This window comes from Mastigoproctus giganteus, chromosome 4 (genome assembly GCF_048544385.1).
Source record: "Mastigoproctus giganteus isolate SK-2022 chromosome 4, ASM4854438v1, whole genome shotgun sequence".
NCBI lineage: Eukaryota > Metazoa > Arthropoda > Arachnida > Uropygi > Thelyphonidae > Mastigoproctus > Mastigoproctus giganteus.
This window is the reverse complement of record NC_143578.1, coordinates 69811466-69833147: the sequence shown is the minus strand read 5'-3', so window position 1 is coordinate 69833147 and position 21682 is coordinate 69811466. Positions and strand designations below refer to the sequence as shown.

The window sequence follows — 21682 nt, the reverse complement described above, 5'->3', positions numbered from 1 at the left end:
TAAAGTCGTGTTTTGCGCTGTTATTGTTCAAAAAAATATAGAGTGATATGGCTGATTCTCCAGCTGTTCGAGAAAAAACGAGATGTTTTGTTTCAAGCACGATGGTTCGTAACCACATTTTCATAACGAGGTTAATGGGTTTAGCGTTGACCGATCTAGGCTGGTTATTTCGTTTCATCTGTAATGTGAACTGATATCATGATTCGCTTAACAATGAATGAGTAATTTTCCTGCAGATAATAGCAAATACTATTAGTTAAAATAAAATTAGCTCATTTGCTAGACCATTTTTTTCTTCCATTGTTTTTCTCACAAAGAGTGAATCCATAATAGTATTTACAATATGGAGTACATAGTGTTATTCATAACTTTTCAGTAAAGTTTTTCTGTAGTTGTAAACCAGAGCATTTTGGTCGTAACTCTGAAAGTAATTCATTGTACCTACCGAATTTTTCGCCAAAACTATTTCCTCCAAACGAGACTCACAAAGCTAATAATAAGGGACAGAAATATTTTCGTTATTGTGAAATTTATGAATTTTTCACAGTATTACATTTAAGCTGTGAGTTTGCAAATTTTTCTGATTTTTTTCAGCATAGCATATATGGTATAAAAGTGTTCGATTATTTGACGTGCAACGATTCTCATTTTTGTAAAATATATTTCCTTTTTGTTATTATTAGCATTCATAGCTTAGGTCCCGTCCTTCTTTCCACATACCCTTATTATGGTATTTTACAGAAGTGTTTCATATGTTATGTATATTGAATATTTATATACAAGTACCACTGCAGTTTTTTTTTTTTTTTTATTTTACTAATCGTTAACTTGTTCGGTGAATTTATGATGTGAAATTGGGAGTTTTCAGCCCACGAGGCTGGCTCAGTTGAGGACGAGTGATACTCGCTGAACCTGGGACGCATATCAAAGGCTAGATTTTTCCTAGATTATTCGTTACGGTGATTTTCCCTAGCGCACAGTGCTATGCATACGATAGGAAAAATAACTATGAAAAAAAAAAAAAAAAAAGGCCTAGGTTCTAGTTCTGTCTGTGTGAGAGGAAGTTTTATGGACTTTAGTCTCTGACGAGGGTTGCGTGATTTTCTCCATGTAACTGTTTTTTTTTTTTAAATCCAGCAAAATCTTTCCTTTTTTTTTTTTTTTCTTAAATACACGCAATTACTAAAGGTCGGTGAATTTGCTAACATTTCAAAATTTTAATATTTGTTAATTTTTTAAAGGCAAAGTCTTTACGGACAAACAAATATGGCAAAACAATAAAGCCATTGCAATAAAGCCACTACATGAAATATTGCTTAAAAGCTTGCTTGTTGGTTGTTATTTGGTTTTTTTTAGGAGCATTAGCAGCTAAGACCATATTGCTCTGGGGATATGCGGTGGTCATTTCTTGACCTTTCCGCATCCTCCGTATTTGGTGGTGACGGGCTCAAACCCCGGTCTAATCAAGAAGCGTGTGCTATGCACTGCTGCTCCTTCCCACCTGGCTACGGAGGCGCCTATAAAAGCTTGCTACTCGCTCACTAGATTAAAAAAAAAAAAAATTAATGTTTCAACTGAGAGAGAGAGGGACGAACGCAGGTCAAAAAGATGATAGAAATGTACAAGTGAAGCAAACCATTTTTTTTTTTTTTTTTTTTTTTGTTTTAACCAGAAAGCCGAAAGAAAATAGTACGATCCCATACTACCACTGTTGTGCTCTGGATAGTGGACGTAAGACGACTGAGATGCCCAATCTCTATACACTTTACACGATAACAAAATAATAACAAGCTGGGTCCCTTAAAACGCCAAATGGAACTCCCTAGATAAATTCACCACCATCATCATCAAAGCTGTCGAGATCCAGAAAGCTTTGCTTTTACCGTCGCCAATAACGCAGTTTCCGTGTTGCTAGTCGGAGAGGAATAGTGAGGATAAACTACCTATTTGCTACACCTATGGTAGGCAGATGCTTTTACAGTTCTCGGACAGATCATTTCGGACACGGCTAGAAATCTCCATCGCAAAATAAGTGGCAAGGAGGAGTAAAAAAGCTCTCAATTTTCAATCTGTGGACCCGACAGAAACTGGCTCACACATCCCAGTTAATGCGCCCTTTCTGCCTTACGGTGTTTCCACAAAAATGTACAAAATGTCAAGCGGAACTATTGAACAAACAGAATATGACGCAAAGAAGTGAAAAACAACTCCGTCGAATCCATGTACAAATTTAATATCCGAATTGAATCTGTAGGCCCACATCTTACAGATGTATATGACATTTTAATAGGCTTCGTGTGAATACAATCCCATTGGAACCTAGAGGAATTTTTTTTTTAAGGCCTATTCAGTCGGAGTTGTAATTAGCCGATCTAGACGGAGAGTAGTGTTTCCTCCTGTGAGTAATTCCAGCTTTTTTCCGCGCGCACAACATGCACATTGGTGCTCGAACGCACGTGTACAAATATATACACTTACATCAACATAAAAAGAAGAGGCAGAAGGAACTGAGAATTATGCTTGATTCATTAATTTTATAGTTTAAATTTAAAAAAATATATATATTTTTTGTTTGTTTCTAAGCCTTCTACTCACAGGAGAGGGGAAAGTCGTAATTTAATCGTGGAAACTTAATGTTAATATAAAGGAATTTCAGGAATTTGATCAGCATGCCTAAAATTTACTAGTGTGTATTTATCAAGGTTCTTTATATTAATGTTGTATCAAAATATAAATTTCTTTATTAACAAAAACAACAAGCGGCCCCTAGCCAGAAATTGGCAAATCCGCTATGTACATACATAGATATATATATATACAATGATATATATATATATCGTGTTAATTACAATGTTATAAGTGTAATGAACATGTAACATGTTCACGCAACTAATCAGAAATATTAATTGTGGCACAGGAACCACAAGACAGCAGTCTTTTTCTGTCCTAGGAAGAACGAAAACCGCACCCACTGGAGGTAGTGCTATACCAATGGGTGTTAGCTAATCCTGTATCCACAGCTGCCAAAACTGGGGTACCAGCTTAAAAAAAAAAAAAAGTAGATGGCAAGCGATATCAGTTTTAAAAAATATCGATAGACATTGCAGGTGTTGGGTTGGTTCCTTGTTGTTGATAAACTTGAGAAGAGTTGCTTTCTTTTGATGAAAACAGCAAAGCAGAATTGTTGTAGAGCTGAGAACGATTGAGAATTTCAGTCAGCGCCACTTCATTTCCTTCAGAGAAGTTGCTGACAGCAGCTTGTAGTGTAGATCTGTCATCGTGGTACAGGCTGCAGCAGCTTGTAGTGTAGGTCTGTCATCGTGGTACAGACTGCAGCGATACAGAATGTGCGTTCAGGTTTCCTCAGCACCACACAAGCAGAGATTGGTGTCAGACAAGCCAAATTGAAATACATTGTACAGTAGTTTGGAGTTGATGGAGTCTTGCCCAGTAAGTATATACGATGTTGTTAGGCTGGGAGAAAACCATTGGCGGACGTTCTTGTTGAGAGTGAAGGTAACTGCAGGAACAAAAGAGCGGGTGAGAAGAGACATTATTCTTCACGTTATAATCAGTGTTATAATCAGCGTCCTCCCACATCGGGTGGAAAAGATTTTAGTTTGAATCTCGCCAATAGACGCGATTAATTTTTATGGGCATTTTTTTTCAAAATGTCGCTGAGTTACTAGATGCCGGGTGAGAATCGCATGGTTCCCCCTCCGGAAAACTCGTGTTTTTCGTCAAGCGAACTGACCGAAGAATAAATGCAATTAGACGCAATATACTAACGTCTCAATGTCTTAGTTGCTTTGGCTGTTAACACAACCTAACCTAAACTTAATTAGTTGCTATTTCTGTAATGTCTACTTTCTCCTAATTTTTGGGATATCTGCAAATGGCATACCTCTCCTTCTGCTCACAGGAGAGTGGTCTTGGAAAATAATCCACTTTAATTTATCACGATTCGCTTAAAGCTCTCCGACCGTTTCTTCCCTAAACGGGTATTCCGACTATTGCAAAATCTGGGAGTAAACAAATAAATTTTCTTCGAATCCTACATCCATCGACCCTAGACCATCCCCTCATCCTTCTTTGGTGGCAATTTTCACTTGTTGATCCCAAACCCAGGTGATGATTATGAACTTCCAAGTATCTGCCAACCTACCAAATTGGAATAAGACTTTGAAGCCTTGCTCAAAGATTCTATTTCATTATGCTCAGCTACTGGGAAGCGTACACGTTTCATTGCAGTTATTTGACTTAACCTGTGATTTGTCTATTAACTGAGGGTGAGTGTTGAATATTAGTAGCTTCAAGTTTTAAGCCATTCGTTTATCATTTTTTCGAAAGTTGCGCATTTTCTTTTGCTCAGTTATTTCCATTTCATCCAGTTTTGTCGTTCACTGCTCAGCACATTGTTGGCTTCACTTTCAGAGAGGCGAGTCAAATATAAAAATTTGTAGTTAAAATATAATACGTATATAGGATTATGTAATATACTATTATAATATATATATAATAGTATGATTATATACAATAAAATATGGTTAAATAAACCCTTTATAATTAATACACACATTCAGACTTCTAAAATTTGTTTTTCCTACATTCTCCGATTTTCCAATGTGTGTTATTTTACTCCTTGGTCGTCTTTTGTGTATTATTTTAACGATAATTGCATCTGTTACAATCCCGAAATCCCATATTGATTAATAAATCTGTAGAATATTTCACTGAACAGCTGTTTGCCGTTTTCGCTATGCTTGATTACAAAAAAAACTTACGAAATAAATTTAACACCAGATTGGATCAAAAATAATCATTGATCTATTTATTTCGTACTTAGATGCATAATGAAAAGCATGAATTCCTTAGATCATGAATCACTGAAATAGATTTAAGACAAATTCAGAATAGTAAGAAATATAAATATGCCATATAATCTCTGTTTATAATCGTGCTTACATAAAAAAAAAAAGTACAGTATTGTGTACGGCGTGTGCCTTTTGTATGCAATAAAGAGTTCTTTTTCTTCTACAGTAAAAATAAAACTGAATGATGCATTTCCGATAATACTCATTTTCACTTGGTGGGTTGATCTCGGCTGCCCCTGTCCCTTATGGTTATTCACTGTTTTGTAGACTGTCATATCTCAAAGAAATGTGTTTCGCAAAAATAGCAAAACGAATTAGAATTATAGACGTAATCATATGAAGTGGATATAATAAAGCCAAATTGGAATAGATGCATTCCAGTCTTACAATACCTGGAACGTGTTTTTTTTTTTTTTTTTTTTTGGTTTTTTTTTCTTTCTTTCTTTTCAGGTAGCAAGTGAAAGAAATGCCTTTCTGTACAATATTCACCCTCATCTTTCCTAATTAGCATTTGTGGAAAAAAAAACAAAAACAGCCGACATTATCACCAAAAAGCGATAGAATATTTGTAGGAAAATTGAAAATTTAACTTATGCAATTCTAAAAGGACAGCATGAAACTAATTATTTTTGCGTTCATATTCTGAACAGCGTTTCATGAGACAAGACAAAGCGCCCTGCCAAAATGACAGTCCACACAGTATAAAAAAACATCCAAGTTTCTTTCAGTTTAGCACAAAGAGGTTTACAAAACATATAAACGTCTTTGTTCTAAGCTGACAGTTTCTATCTAGGCACATCTAACTGGTATAAGTTTAATAAACTTGTAGTGACGCAAAACAACGTGTGTAGTTTAATCAACAGCTTGTTAAACAGCAGTATATGTGCTGTGCCGTATGTAAACAGTAAAAAAAAACTCCTGGATTGTTGAAATAATTCTCTAGTTTCAGATTTAAAATTAAAATCCGTCTGTCACATTCTGAATGATATGCTTGCTGAGAAATGAGACGGAATGTTTTTGAAACATATGGGAACAAAATTATTGCTCTAGCAATAAATTGATAAGATCATTCAATAGAATTGCGTGTTGGTTTCAATGGATGAGATATTCATCTTTATATGCATTCCAAACTGAGAGTAATATTGTTCAGAATGTTTACGAATTCTGCGTTTTCACTTATGCAACTAGAAAAGAACGAGTGGAATGAATATACATGAATAAATAAGCAGATTAACTTCGCAAAATAAATAAATAATCATCGCTAATTCAATTTTAGTTTTAATATAAATGTACAAAGCAAATAATGCTTGATAAATTTAAAACAAAGACAGCAAGTTACAAAATCCTTCAGAAACCATTTTTTAGGCGCTTTAGCATATAACAACTCGACTCCCACTGGACGGAATTTCTTAAAATTTTATATTTGTGCATTTTAAAAATATTTGCCGAGTCATTCCAAATTTCATTGAAATCCGGAAGTTATTTATATTTTTTTCCGTTCGCATGTAATAACTCTGTTCTCAGCGGATGGATTTTCATGAAATTTTATATTTGAGCCTTTCAGAAAGAACTCTGGATCCATTACCGATTTCATTAAAAAATTAGACCAATAGAAGTTCGGCAATTATTAATATTTATTTTTTCCATACATATCACATTAGGCTGTTCATATACAGTACCGTACATAATATAGCTGAAGCACTGGATATTATTTGTTGTCACGCGCTGATCAGAGGAATGAATGGGCAATGTGACAGATGCGCAGAAACGAAGTTTTCTCTGTTCTAGCATAAAAGTCGTTGCTTTTTGCTGTTTTTTTTTTTTTTTTTTTTTTTTTGACTTGAATGACGTCTATGCTGAGGGTTCCCTACGGCGCTCAGGCTGTCAGGAAAAGTGAAATATCTAACCGCTGTTATATCTCCGAAACTAATACATAATAGTATAATCAATTTATACTAATTTTGTCGGGTATATAATGCCGTCGATGAATATGCAAGAAAAAAAATTAGAAATTTTGATATTAATATCATTTTTTTTTTTTTTTTTTTTTTTTTCCCGAAAAAAACTAAAAAGTTCACATTTTGGTCATTTGCCGTTGCGCCTTGGTTACTTTCTCTCTCAATGACTTCTAAACTATGATAGATAGACATAAACGGTAAGCGACAAAATTGTTCAGTAGGAAATGTAGATTTTACATCTATAAATAGTTTTGATGTAGCTGTTATGGTTCCCGAGTAAAGGCGATGCACATTTTCAAGTTTGTTTTCGCAATATCTTGAAAACTATAAATGTTAGACAAAAACAGTAAGCAACAAAATTGTTGCTCCTTGAGAGCTCTACAAGGATATATAATTAGATTTCAAATCGGGTTTTTAGCTTTCGAAAGTTGAACAACTCGTTAAAGTAACTACTTCGTTCAGTTACTTCGCATTTGTCGAGCAGTGCGGTTGTGTTTCATTTAGTTAAGTTGTGACGATACCGAAAGTTACATCAACTAAACGTGTTCAAAGATTTCGACAAAATCACAAATCTAACGTTGAAAAGTAAGCACCAAATTCGGCGGCGGCAGCTTTGGTGCAAGAGAGAGTCGTAAGCGTAAACGCGAGCAAGATCAATTAGAGGCAGATGTCCGGCCATCAACATCGAAAAGAACAGTGCAAACATGCAACAATAAAAATTACCACAAACCTTTATTGTTGATTGTAAATGAAAATACCCAATAAAATAAAACTGATTTTATTAAGCTTAAATTGAATTTTTTCATTTTACATGACGTTATTCACGGATCCACCTTAGGCCGACCGGGCTAGCCGAGTGGGTAAAGTACCTGCCCGGCAACCCAAAGGTCGCGGGTTCGATTCCCGCCTCGGGCTTGGATCAAAGTACTGCAAAAACCATGGGAGGTGCAATATGGCCACAGAAGCCGATGCGCCAACAACTACCAAATCAAAAAAAAAAAAAAAAAATCACCTTCGGCTCCATGGAGCCAACGTCGATTTTTTCCCCCCTCTTCCCTCTCTCTCTCTCTCTCTCTCTTCTTATAAACCATGAATTATAACTCTTTGCTAAAGCACCTGAAATATAATGCACTACGTACATTAACTAACTTGTTTATTATAAAATCGTACTAATGTTATATGATCGATGGTCATGTCTAAATACATAAAATGGTGTGACAAAACTGCAGTGAAGAGTTTTCTAAGAGTAAATCTGTTACACAAAAGTTTAACTTTCGATTCGTTTCTTAATTACATATAGCGCTGTAACTCAGGTTTTCAAATAATATTCTAGTAGTTTGTGTTCCATTTTCCATGGCACATATCTAATGTTAACCTCTACGATTGTAAAACTCGGTGGCAACATCTAGTCTTACGCATACTAAACAATAATAAGGTATAAGCAGAAGTTACCAAACTTGAATTCCCCATTAGGGACAGCTGAGTAGTGTTGGTGACAGCTATTTACGAATCACAACCGCCGCAACCTATGTGCTTAACGGATGGGCTCATTATCCGCTCTTTTCGCAAACTAAACAAAATGTATCACGTTAACAGTCGTACCAATTGTGGACTGCTAATTAGCTAACGGGGATGATAGAGACTAACGCTGAACGACAAATCGGGGGGTGGGGTAGACATGGAAAGGCGAGATGAAATGAAAATGCTTGTAATATTGCCAACGGATCAACTATTTGCGAAGAGACTAAACTTAGCTACGGAAAATGCTGTGTCACGATAACAGTCTTATACTCGTACGTTAAGCTGGTTGATCGCGTCTCCTTTGAAACTCCGTTAAGTCGGATATCCTTTAATCACCGTTAATCTATTTTAGTTTGTTTTGAATTGCTCCCAGGGCAACTAGGCCAGTTTCAAAGTCGATGTACCTGTTTTGTGGGAGGTGAAAAAAAATCCATTCCCGAAACTTACTAACTCGGCCGCGATGTGAAAAAGAAGGGCATAAGTTCCTCCGCCCAAGACGGGATTCGAATCCTGGTCTTTTTCAAACTTTGCGGAAGAATAGCGCCTATAAAAATTGTGCTTAGCCGTGAGGACTGGATTGTGAAAGGACATGTTCGATATGTATCTGTTTGAAACATTTATGCATAGCTCAGATATAATAATTGTGAAAAAAAAAAAAATGCAACTGAGCATACTTGTTGCACGTGGTAGTCAAAACCAGACACAAAACTGAATATTTGAGTAGGATAGATACCATTGCTGGTAATATACGATTTGTATGATATAACCCAGGAAACAAGCACTTGAGGCCCGGGTGCCGACCGTTATAGTGATCAAACGAGTAATTTCTAGATCGTTTTCTGAAAGAATCAGTTGTGTTCAGTTGTAAAAGTTTTCTTACGTTCCTATTGCGAACTGTAAGTTAGTTTTAGAAAGGAAAACCTCTTTCTTTTTTCCCTTTAAACTAACATACTGTTTCTACCTCCCCATGGCAGGGTTGATAACCTGGGAAAAGAATTTTACTCTCTCAAAGCTGAAAGGAGCAAAGATAGATAACACTACTGTTTCCACCTTTAGAGCCATCCAGTTCAAGACTAGAGGAAAATGACAATTTTTTTTTTTTTCCAACCCAAGAAGTTTAAAACAACCTCTCAAGAGAATATACCAGCATTTCTGCTGCAGGTTCACTGGGATCAGTAAAGCCACTCCAGCCTGGGAATCTTCTGGCTTTACAGAATGTTGGGATTTCATGGTCTCTAGACCATGCCACTCTAAACTCCTCGAAGCGAGTAATCGCAGAATTGGAGTTATAACTGTATCAAAATAGGAAATTGTCCAAGAGCTACGTGAACGAAATCATTCGAGCACGGAGAACCATGATTCGGAAAGATGGTATTTTTGAACTGACTAGGAGCATAATTCTCACTTTTAGCTGTCAAAACAGGTTGTCGTGTTCGTCCTTACATCCCGAACCCCACCAGGTGTTACAAGTACCAAAAATACATACACTCCCAAACTGCATGTCGAGGTGAGGCAGTATATCCTAATTGTGGATCAGAGGAGCACAATCAACCTGATTGCACTGCTACCACTCCTCATTGTCCGAAAAGCAGTTGTTACATTCTTGTACATTCTTGTAACAACTGCTTGAATACAGTTCTTCCAAATATATCTATCGACGGTTGGGCACGTTCCTTGCTCTTCACATCCAAACAGTGTCCTTTGCAATGAAAAAAAAAAAAAACTGAACAAGCCAGTAATACCCTATTACCATTCCAGTCGATGTACTTCCAACAACAAAACCAAAAGTAACAGAAACCACCACACTGCGCCCACCGCTTTCAACTACCGGAATGGATATTGATGAATAGAATGAATCAGCTGACGGAATTTTAGAGCTTCATGCGACCGATGAGATGGACATGACACGTCCCTTCTCTCCTAAGAAAGCGATACAAGCAAGCTATTACTAAAAAGTAGAAACAAAAACAACCAACAAAATCGCATAATGGAAAGAATCTTTCAGTGGAATTGTAGAGGCTTTCGTAATACAAAAGACGATTTACATGATCTTATCGACCGTAAGAACCAGCAGGCATATATATGCCTACAGGAAACTTATTTAAATCCACACGTGTGTCCTACCATTAATATTTACACTATCACCAGACTAGATAGGAGTACTGATTCGCCACCCCGTGGAGAAGTGGCGGCTCTTGTTAATAACAACGTTCCATCCAAACATGTTGCTCTTCAAACTCCTTTTGAAGTAGTGGCTGTGCGCACTGTAATTGGTATTATCCCTACAATAGTGTGTGTATATATATATATATACACACACACACACCTCCTAATTTCTCGTTCTCCTCAGATGACTTAGAAAATCTAACGGACCAGGCACCATCTCCGTTCTGCTTAATGGGAGACTTCAATGCTCATAATCCGCTGTGAGGGATATCCAACATTTTACAAGAGAGGTAAATGATCAAATCACTTCTTGATGCTTATCAACTTACCCTCTTGAACACTGGTGAGCCTACCTATGTTCATGTTTCTATAGAATCCATGAGTGCAATAGACCTTTCAATCTATTCTCCCTCCGTATATCCCAGTACGAAGTGATCTGTTCTTGATAAATAGTGATCGCCTGCCGATACTCTGCAAGCTCCAAACACGTGTAAACTCTCCTATACTGCATCACTGCACTTAGAAATTTCGCAGGGCATGCTGGAATGAATATACCTAATATCCAATTTGATGATGAAATAGTCAAATCCCAGCCCATGGATAATGACACTGAACATATTACTAATCGGATATTACAAGCTGCTACCCAGCAATATAAAAATCTGTGCCGAGAAAACGCAAACACAGCAATTACTGGTGGAATCAGGATTATACACATGCTAAACAGGAAAAAATGGAGTTGGAATTTGAACAAGGACACTGAGACCAGACTCTTCTCTAGGAAAATACAAACACTTAATGACAAATATGGGCAGTCCCCAGCTTTAATACTAAACTGGGAAGGGAAGGAGTTGTCCTCTCCGGGAGAAATAGCAAATGCCTTAGCTGAATCATTTGCCATTATCGGCAGTATCCTCCTACAACCCAATTTTTAAGCATATTAAAGATTATGCAAAACGGCATAAGATCAATTTTTCTACGATAGTTTCACACCCATACAACCAGTCGTTCACATTAACAGAACTGTTAGGGTCTCTCAATAAAACATCTTGTGATGTCGAGTTTTTGTTAGCTGCCAGTCACAGCTAACAAAATCCGAGCAGAAGAAAAAAAACATGGTATCCTCTCCTGAGACTGACTAACTCAGCCACGTTGTGAAAAAGGCCCATAAAAATCCTTCACGTCAGCGGATGACGCTGCTAAACATTCCGACACCGGATCTTTTTGTCAACTGAAAGTGTCATACACTAACTATAAATCCATTATTAAAACAACACGTAGGAAACAATGGTCTGAACTGTGGCAAACTCAAATCAATAAAACACTGCTGCAGATTAACAAAAAAAAAAAAAAAGAGCCACAGATGTGGGCGTCTAATTTCAGGCGAGAGGAAATGAATCTGACAAAACTTCGCATCGGTCAACTCATCTGTATTTCCTTATGGGAAAGAACTCTCCTCAGTTGGTTTGTTTTTGTTTTTTGTTTTTTTTTTTTTTTTTTTTCCAGTCGCAGCTAACAATGAAGCATATTCTCTGAATGTCTCAACAATCAACTATTCGAAAATCCAGCTTTAGTTCCCTATCCATCTTGCAGGAACCCTTAACTTTATTACATATTTTTGTCAATGATGCAAATTTCGAAGAACTGTTTAACTATTTGAAACGCATAAATTTGTATAATTGTCTCTGATCATAATAACACGTAGAATTATCATAAGTAAATCATGAACAGGCACGATATGGCCCAAGAGGCCCTTGTGCCAAAACTCCCCAAATACAACAACAAGCACTTGAATTATTGGTAATCTTTGAATTCACTTTTTTTTTTTCTTTCGTGTACAGTTACATGAAAATTAACAAACTAAATTAGCTCTTATTAAAATAAATTATGGCCTTCTTTATCTGAGTGGTCAAGCATGAGGATATCGAATTATGTGCATTTGACGACTAATCGTGGTTCAAGCTACGGTAAGTAAGATTTTAATATCTATTTCAATGGTACTGCTCTTGTATTCTCTTACTCTGTCTTGGGAACTCTTCTTTGTGGTCGACCCAGAGTATAAACTGAAAATTAATTTATTTATTAAGTAATTAATTTATTTATTATTTATTAAGCACAGTCCCGAAAAATTAGCTCATTTGCCAACTTTTGTCAATTTTGCCACAGCCTTTGACTAACGCGACGAAAGATCTGAAGTCACTGGTATCTGCAATGGAAAAGTGCAAAGGTATTTCCATCGCAGGCACCACAGAAATCAACAGTGTTTGCGTTTCTTCAATAAATTGATAAAATAGGTAGTTTTTCTCAGAACGTTGTGCAAGCAAGGCGGTCTGTTTACAGAATAGTATAATTATTGTTTCATGGATGACTTTGTCGAAAATATTTCGTATCTAGCAGTCGATATGTGTCTATTAATATTTGGATTTATAATTTGGGAACAGTTTTGACAAAGTGTGTTGAAACACGTCACCGGTGTTTTTTTTTTTTTTTTCTTTATTTACTTATTCTGTACGATGTAGGTTTTTTTTTTTTTTTTTTCGCTGATGATGCTTAAATTTTGAATAGCTGCTTTAATAAAGAATTTCTAAAACATCACTAATATATGCAGCTTTAATGCTTAATTTGATTTATTTAATGACGGTATTTTCCGTTTATTTAATGACTGAATTTTCGTTGAAATAATAATGCTCATCCTCATATGTGTGGAGTAAGACGTGCCTCGTAATGCGTCTACAAATTGCACTTCCTTCTCGCTGATAACTTGCACTTCCTTCTGATAACTTGGTAAGCGAATAATACTTCTTAAATATTAAGGCCTGTGTAGAAATCCCCTGAATAAGCTATGTATCATAATAGACATTTATATTTAGTAACATTATCTAATTCACTCTCCTCGTAGAAATATACTGAACCCCTTTTCTTTGTGTAAAATATTCAAAGGTTTCTCTGCAACTTGAATACAGGTAGTGATTTCTCTATTGGTAGGTCTCTCTGTGCTCATGCGCGATTTGCAGTAATGATAGAAATGAATAATTTAATAGTAGTGAAATAATTCTCGTGCTACTTTTCTGTTGTTCTCGGATTTAAATATTAGAATTACAGTTTGTTGAATAAAGCTAAACGGGTCAGTAAATGGTTCCGACGACAGAGAGCTCATTTCAAAAAAGAATTAGCTATAGAGTTACCAGTTATTTGTATGTTCCATACGCATACTTTTCCTTCGGTTTCCATACTGCTTATGATCATTATCCCTAAGGGTAATGATATTTGAAGACAGCTTGTCTCCCTCCCTCTCTCCCTATACAGTAGTCGCGCATGTCATCAGTCGTTTCTGAAATTGTGATAGCTACACAGGCACAATTAGATAACTCTTCGAGAGCTATGGGAACTACTGCTACTGGAAATGATGCAATCATAAATCATTAAATTGCATGGTGAAAGTGAGATCGTTAACTATTCGTGGGAATCAACTGGTCGTAGTTGCAGGAAGATGCTTCATTTGGAAATTACGATGAAAGGAGGGGATCAGTCACTAGAATGGCCTTCTCATTCAACTTATTGCTTTACTAAAAGAGCAAAAAATATTATACAGAAAGAAGATAACAGTACAGAGTTCGTCCTGTTTTAGTATGCTCAATGGACAACCGGCCCCCTCCTCGTAAGGAACATTTTACCCTTCTATTATAATAGTAAAATAAGTAAACCGATCTTGAACGTGAAATCATTGTAGGGACGCAGTAGACTGAAACCCTATCGCCGCAGTTCTGCTATGGTCTGGTCAGGCACAACACTATCAAGAATATACGAGGAATGGCTTTTATACCCGATAAAACGAAAAAGTCAGTGAAAAACGTGAACTGGCTGCCAAAGAAGCAGAAGTTGCTTGTGATTGTACTGGCAAGTAATTACAACCTGAATAACATTTCCGAACATCAGGGTTTCCGTGAGATGTAACTTTCCCCCCTTCAATTAATTTAAATTAAGTGTGATTGTTTAGAAAACACTGCCTTCCCGTGAACGGACAGATACTCTGTTACTAGATTTTGCAGCTCCCGTAGGTATAATGCCCTCCCCACATCAGGTGGAAAAGACCTGAGTTCGAATTCTGTCGATAATGCGAGAAATTTGTATGGGCATTTTGCACAACGTGGTTGAGTTGGTTGGTCTCAGGCGAAGGTAGCATGGTTTTTTTGCCCAACGAACAGTAAATCAACCACAGAACAAACAAAATTTACAAACATTATATACGACGCAATATGACTTAAGTTGCCGATGCAAAACCCCACAACATTAACAGCTAGTTTTGGCGGATTTCTGTCAGTCTCACCAATGGGAGCTAAGAGATCATTGCGTTTTAAATTATGAAGTTGCATTTTAGAGAAATTTTGTCAGGGTGCATCTTATTTGCATAGCTGATTATAGTCCATGCGTTTCGCTTCTCTAATGGGGAAGAATGAAGGCTCTAGATCAGCGTTTCCCATAGTGTAGTCCGCGGGCCCCTGGGGTCTGTAGACCAGGTCCACGGGGTCCGCGAAACGGTGGTCGACCATATATATATATATATATATATATATATATATATATTTTTTTTTTTTTTTTTTTTTATGTTATGAAGAAAGGTATTTTGTTTAATCCTATTGAATCTACGGTATACACGAGAAGTGAATTCGACGAAATTGATAAGAAATGTAGCGATATATGGTAGGATGAAGTGACCAAGTAAGATATGAAAAAGAGACTGATAGTTGGCAAAAAATTAAAATAAGATACAAAAAAGAGACCAAAATAAGACTACATTGCAGTGTTTTTCACAATTTCAGTGTCTTCGTCAGAGGTCATCCACCGAAATTATGAGAAAGACGGCAGTGTTCTTGTTTCTGACATGCTTTGTGTACTATGGTGCATGTGTGCTGTAGACACGTGTTAAGCACGAAATTTGAAATTTTGCGGCTAGAATATTGTGTACATGTATTAACCATATATATATTTATACTTGTTTTAACTTTAATTTTCATTATCTATCTATCAAGTTATTAACCTTACTCATACAACTGACTTTAAATACATGATGTACACATTCGTTCAGGGTCCTATCTATAGGAACGGGATTTGCAACCTCGAACTATCCGAGTCCATCTACTTACCTCTAGTTCATTCACCTTTCTACTTTACTTGTTTCTACTTCTTATGTCCTGTGAGCCATTAGTTTTACGAACACAATATGCGGAATATTACCATCTTCCTTTACCCAATCTATTTTTCGCCTTAACAAAGTTTAGCAGCTTTTCACCACTACTTTGTAAGCTATTATATCTCTCACCTGTCCTGGGCAGTTTGTGCACCATGTATTTAATAGCGCTCATCGTCACATATATCGTTTAAATTTATACATCCAGCTAGCTTACAGACACTATACTATTTTTTTCCCCGATTTCTAACGCTGGGAACCGCTAGTGAACCTATACATAAATATACTGGCACGCTTGTTCATTTTCAGTCGTACAAAGTAACGGTAAGGTCCTTTCTTCTTGCCTATTCCTACATTTCGATATCATTACTGTAGTTTTTCAGTTCTTTTGCTTGCTTCTGTAAGGTCATCTATGATCTGTCCTACAAAGTACTGCCCTACTAATAATAATTATAATTACATTTATTGGCACAATTTATTAGACCTTATCCTAGCCGCAAATTTTCAAATTTCGTGCTTAACACGTATCTACAGCACACATGCACCATAGCATACAGAGCATATCGGAAATAGAAGCAAGAACATTGCCGTCTTTCTCATAATTTCGGTGAATGACCTCTGACGAAGACACTGAAATTGTGAAAAACACTGCAGTGTAGTCTTATTTTGGTCTCTTTTTCATATCTTACTTGGTCACTTCATCCTACCATATATCGGTACATTTCTTATCCATTTCATCGAATTCACTTCTTTTGTATACCGTAGATTCAATAGGATTAAACAAAAATATCCTCTTTACACTTTTTTCATAACATAAAAAAAAATATATATATACATTATGGCTGTAGGGTGCATCTGCTTATGCAGTGTCACACACACACACCCCGATGAGCCAAAACATTATGACCAGCGAGTCTTATGCAAATCGCAGCAACTGCAGGTGAACTACGGCGCGGGTCGGGACAGTATAAAAAACACCTGATACTGAGCTCCGGTAACCAGTGCTACTGTGAACATGATACATGTTCATCACACCTATAACATTGTAATTAACACGATTATATGTATATATCATTGTATGTATCATTATATATTGTATCATATATATATCATTGTATATATATCTATGCATGTACATAGCGGATTTGCCAGTTTCTGGCTAGGGGCCGCTTGCTGTTCTTTGTTAATAAAGAAATAAAGAAAAACCAGTGCTACTCTTGTTTTTCAGATGGGAAGGGCAGCGGACTTAAGCGAATTTGACACAAAGGCCAAATTGTAATGGCCAGATGACTGGGTGAGAGCATGTCCGAAACGGCACGGCTGGTGGGATGCCCACGGTCATCCGTGGTTAGTACCTACCGAAAGTGGTCCGAGGAGGGAACACCGACCAACCGCCTCCGAAGTGTTGCACGACCACCTCTCATCAATGCGCTCTGTGAACGAAGGCTCTCCCGGATGGTAAGTGGCAACAGAAGGGCGACTGTGGCGCAACTCTCCTGTAATTGGAATGCTAGTAATGGGTGTAATGTATCACAACACACAGTACATCGACACTGCTGAAAATGGGGCTGCGTAGCCGCAGGCCGCTCCGAGTGCCCATGCTAACCACGGTTCACCGGCGACAGCGCCTACAATGGGCACGCGAACGTTGAAACTGGACATTGGGTGATTGGAAGAAGGTGGTCTGGTCCGATGAATCACGTTTCCTGTTGAACCATGTGGACGGCCGGGTATGTGTGCGCCGTTTACCCGGGGAAGTGATGGCAACTGTATGCACCGTGGGACGAAAACAAGCCGGTGGCGGCGGTGCACATGCTTTGGGCTATGTGCTGCTGGGTACAGTCATTCTTGTGTCGGACACTGTGACGTCTACTACATACCTAAACATCATTGCTGACCAGGTACACTCTTTTAATGGCAACGGTTCTCTGGCGGTGCCGTATTTAAGAAGGATAATGCGCCATGCTACACCGCCCGGATTGTTCGAGACTGGTTCGCGAAACATGAGGAAAACTTCCAGGTATTCCCTGGCCTCCAAATTCCCTAGACATCAGTCCCATCGAGCATCTGTGGTTTGTGTTGGAACAGCAACTCCGATCTGCGGCTGTTTGTTATTGATGTTTGTTATTTGGGTTTTAGGAGCATTAGCAACTAAGGCCATATTGCTCGGGGATATGCGGTGGTCATTCCCTGACCTTTCCGCATCCTCCGTATTTGGTGGTCACGGGCTCGAACCCCGGTCTAATCAAGAAGCGTGTGCTACGCACTGCTGCTTCTGCCCACCTGGCTACGGAGGCGCCTCCGATCTGCGGCGTCTCAACCACTGACCTTACAGGAGTTAAAGGATCTGCTGGTTACGTGTTGGTACCACATGACACATTTAAAAATCTTGTAGCGTCCATGCCTCGCCGGGTACGAGCTGTTTTGGTTGCACGTGGAGGACCAACATCATATTAGGTAGGTGGTCCTAATGTTTTGGCTCATCGGTGTATATATGTGCATGTTCTAATAAATAAATAAATATATATATATACATACATGCATATAACATAGGAATATGTCATGTATAGGGGTCCGCAAACATTTTTTGATATTTGAAGAGGTCCGTGAGCTTTTTTTATTTTTAAAAGGGTCTGTAGATCTCAGTAGTTTCGGAAACACCTCTAGATAATAAACTGAGCACTGAATACATATTATTGTATATTTATTGTGCATTAAAAGCAGAATTAACTTATATCATGGACTTTTGTTATCATTCATATCTGCTTCTTGGACTTTTTTATAAACTGATAATAGTGTCTAGTCATAAGGCATAATTTCCTATATATGTACAGTACAGTATTTAGTAGTTTAGTTTATTTTATTTATTTATTATTGTTTTTTTGTTTTGTTTTGTTTTGAAAGAATTGCATCAGTCCTTTCTGTCTAACATCTACGGATACCATTCCAACAGCTGAAATGTGGTTGATTTATTTTCATTCATTAACTTATGTCAGTACTCAAGACTGTTAGAAGCACTTCAGAATTGCCAACACAAACACTTAAAAGGTTGTGCGAGATTTCTTCGTTACTACTTTATATTTGTAATTTAACTAAATCATAAAATTGAAGAACTTTTTGCAATGATGCTAATAGGTGTTTAAGACAGTGTTATATATAGCTGATGGTTCCAATAACTTTATCATCAGTGATACGTCTAGCTTCCTTAACCTTTTGCGCTGTACGTTACATTTTGTTTTAGATTTCTTGGTAAGTCCTTGGTCCTTATGAAAGTAATCCTGAAATGACCACATAGTATGAACGTTATATTCTGTTAAAACTTGGTTACTTTATTAAGCATTAAAAATTATCCCTTTTTCTACTTGAGATTGTTTTGCGTATTAGAGAAGGTCCAAGGAAGTATCCCTCTGCAGAAGCCAGAAATGTAAAATCTCTCCAGTTGAAGCTTGCATAAATAAACTTTCATTTTGAGATATGAGGAAAAGCGTTTCAAAGCTCTGGCAGAACTTTCTGAATTTTTTTTTCTTTCAGAAAACTTTCAGTTATGTGCATAAGATCTAACGTTTCCATAATTTTTTATATCTGTATATATCTGAATATCTTTAAACCAGTACGTCAGTTTGTGATCACTAAGTTGTAATCGATTCACTTATAATGCACGTCCAGATCGGACATTATACAAATATCTTTCTCCTTGCACAAGGAATGCTTTGGACTGTAGAAATTTGTGGTTGCCATACGTCTTCCGTCCACGATACGTTGTACGATTTCGCTGCAAAGTTTGGGCAATGTTACATTCTGCTTCGAACATATTTATTGAAAATATAAGCCTGCAACAGCACGATACCAATTTAAAATTTTGAATTCACAATATTTAGAAATCATTTTGATCCTTCCGTTGTGCATCTATATTCGTAATAACTTCTCTAATAAGTTACTGTATATACTCAGTTTCAGTGACGATACCCCATTAATTTCTTTGTAAATTGCGTAAGCTTCAAAATAGTATTTAATTTGCTTCTTTAATTTGCTTTTTTCTTTAAAAAAAAACATTAAAAACCATTTTAAAGCTTAAGCTTCAAAATGGTTTTTAATTTACTTAAATAAAATTGTAAATTGGAACTTCTCAGGAAAGAGGAAATAGATGGCATTCAATAATAAATAATTTTCTGTGTACTTCCCCAATTCTTGATGGGGAAAATTCTTCTCTGTAATTTCAGGGATAAAACATTTGCGTCATGAGATAATACTTGTATGATACATATACATACACAAATATACGTATATTTATATAGTTTAGAGATGTCATCGTCAATCTTTCCTAGTAGTCAAAGTAGACATGGACTTTGTGTTCTGGCGCTTATAGCGTGAGGGAAATCAGTGACGAAACTATCATATCGTCATCTTCACCACCGATAGTTGGACCCCAAAGAGTGGGAATACCAGAACGTTTTTTTTTTTTTTTTTCTTCATAGTTAAAGAGCACCGGAGGTGGGGTTGCCGAATAAAGTTGAATCCTCCCAGCAAAATTACACATGCATAACGATATACTTTCATAGAAGTGTATGTGATTATCCATAAATTAATAGATTATATTAAAACGTTTCATGTATTTCTACAATCTTCAAGAGCGTTGTTAATATTATTGTATGCGAAACGTAAACACAGGACAGATTCGACATCAGTCAACCGAGCATCGCCCAGTACCTTGCGATTAGAGATCCTGCGCCTGAAAGAATGCATAAATGTTGGTATTATACTTAAAATATAAAATTCATTTCAAATTTGAAATATTTTATTTTAGTTTTTAATCTTTATTATTAACTTTAAAAACACCGCCATTGTTATACTGAAGATTTATTTGATTAAATTATAAAATGTGCACCTTAATAAAGAAACATATTGAAAATTTCTCCAGAAAATGATATGCTGTTGGATTAGAAATGGTCAGTTTACTGACAGTACCGACGCGAAACCGGAATGGATCTGAAAATTTTCGTTTTGAAAGAATCGCGTTCTTTAATTGATACAAAACCAAAAAGGAAGTAAAGTGATCAATATTTCATGTGTAAGATACAACTTGCTCACTACAACATATTGCGAATAAATTACACAAGGCAAATAAATTACATAAAACAAAATAACATTTATCTCCCCCCCCCCTTTTTTTTAGAGAAAAATAGGGAATATCAAAAAAGCATACCACAAGTTTAGACAAATACACCAACCGTTTAAATAAACTGATTTAATGATAAAATAATACTGAATAGTATACTGAAATGATACAATAAAACTGTAAAATAATAATTTACCAAAAACTGATTTACTTTAAAACAAATAAAAATGAATTGATAAATTTAAAATTTTTAAATTTAAAAGCGATAAACCTTAATTTTATTTAAATTTTTGATTAATTTTATTTAAATTAAATTTAAAAATTTTAATGCATTTTAAATTCATCAATTCATTTTTATTTGTTTTAAAGTAAATCAGTTTTTGGTAAATTATTATTTTACAGTTTTATTGAATCGTTTTTATTGTATCATTTCAGTCAGTATTATTTTATCATTAAATCAGTTTATTTAAACGGTTGGTGTATTTGTCTAAACTTGTGGTATGTATAACCCTAACCTTAGAGGCCTTTTTGCTGATATAAAAAAATCAATTTTCCTTTCTGTTCTTTTTCGGTTCCACTCCGACTTAGTTTACGGTTTTTGGTTCGATGCTCTAGTTAACAACCGTATCAAGAATGCTATCTGCCATGCAGTGGTTGCCCCGATTGTATTGACCACATTCTTCTTTGTTTTGCTTGCTTGCTTAGCAGAGATGCACCCTTTACAGGGTATTCAACTTGCCGTATTTCCTTCTTTACCTGTAGCTACAGTACATCAGTACTGATGGGAAAAACTGGTTAATTTGTCAATTTAATGCACTTACACGGTTGCAGCGTTTTCTTTTAAATTTATATTTGTCTT

At 36.4% G+C, this 21682-nt stretch overlaps 1 protein-coding gene across 1 annotated transcript in view; it reads left to right on the top strand.

Moving 5' to 3' along the window:
- Positions 1-21682, top strand: part of LOC150086821 (protein O-linked-mannose beta-1,2-N-acetylglucosaminyltransferase 1-like) — a 392325-nt gene that overhangs the window by 334006 nt on the left and 36637 nt on the right. The gene's annotated exons all lie outside the window — the stretch shown is intronic.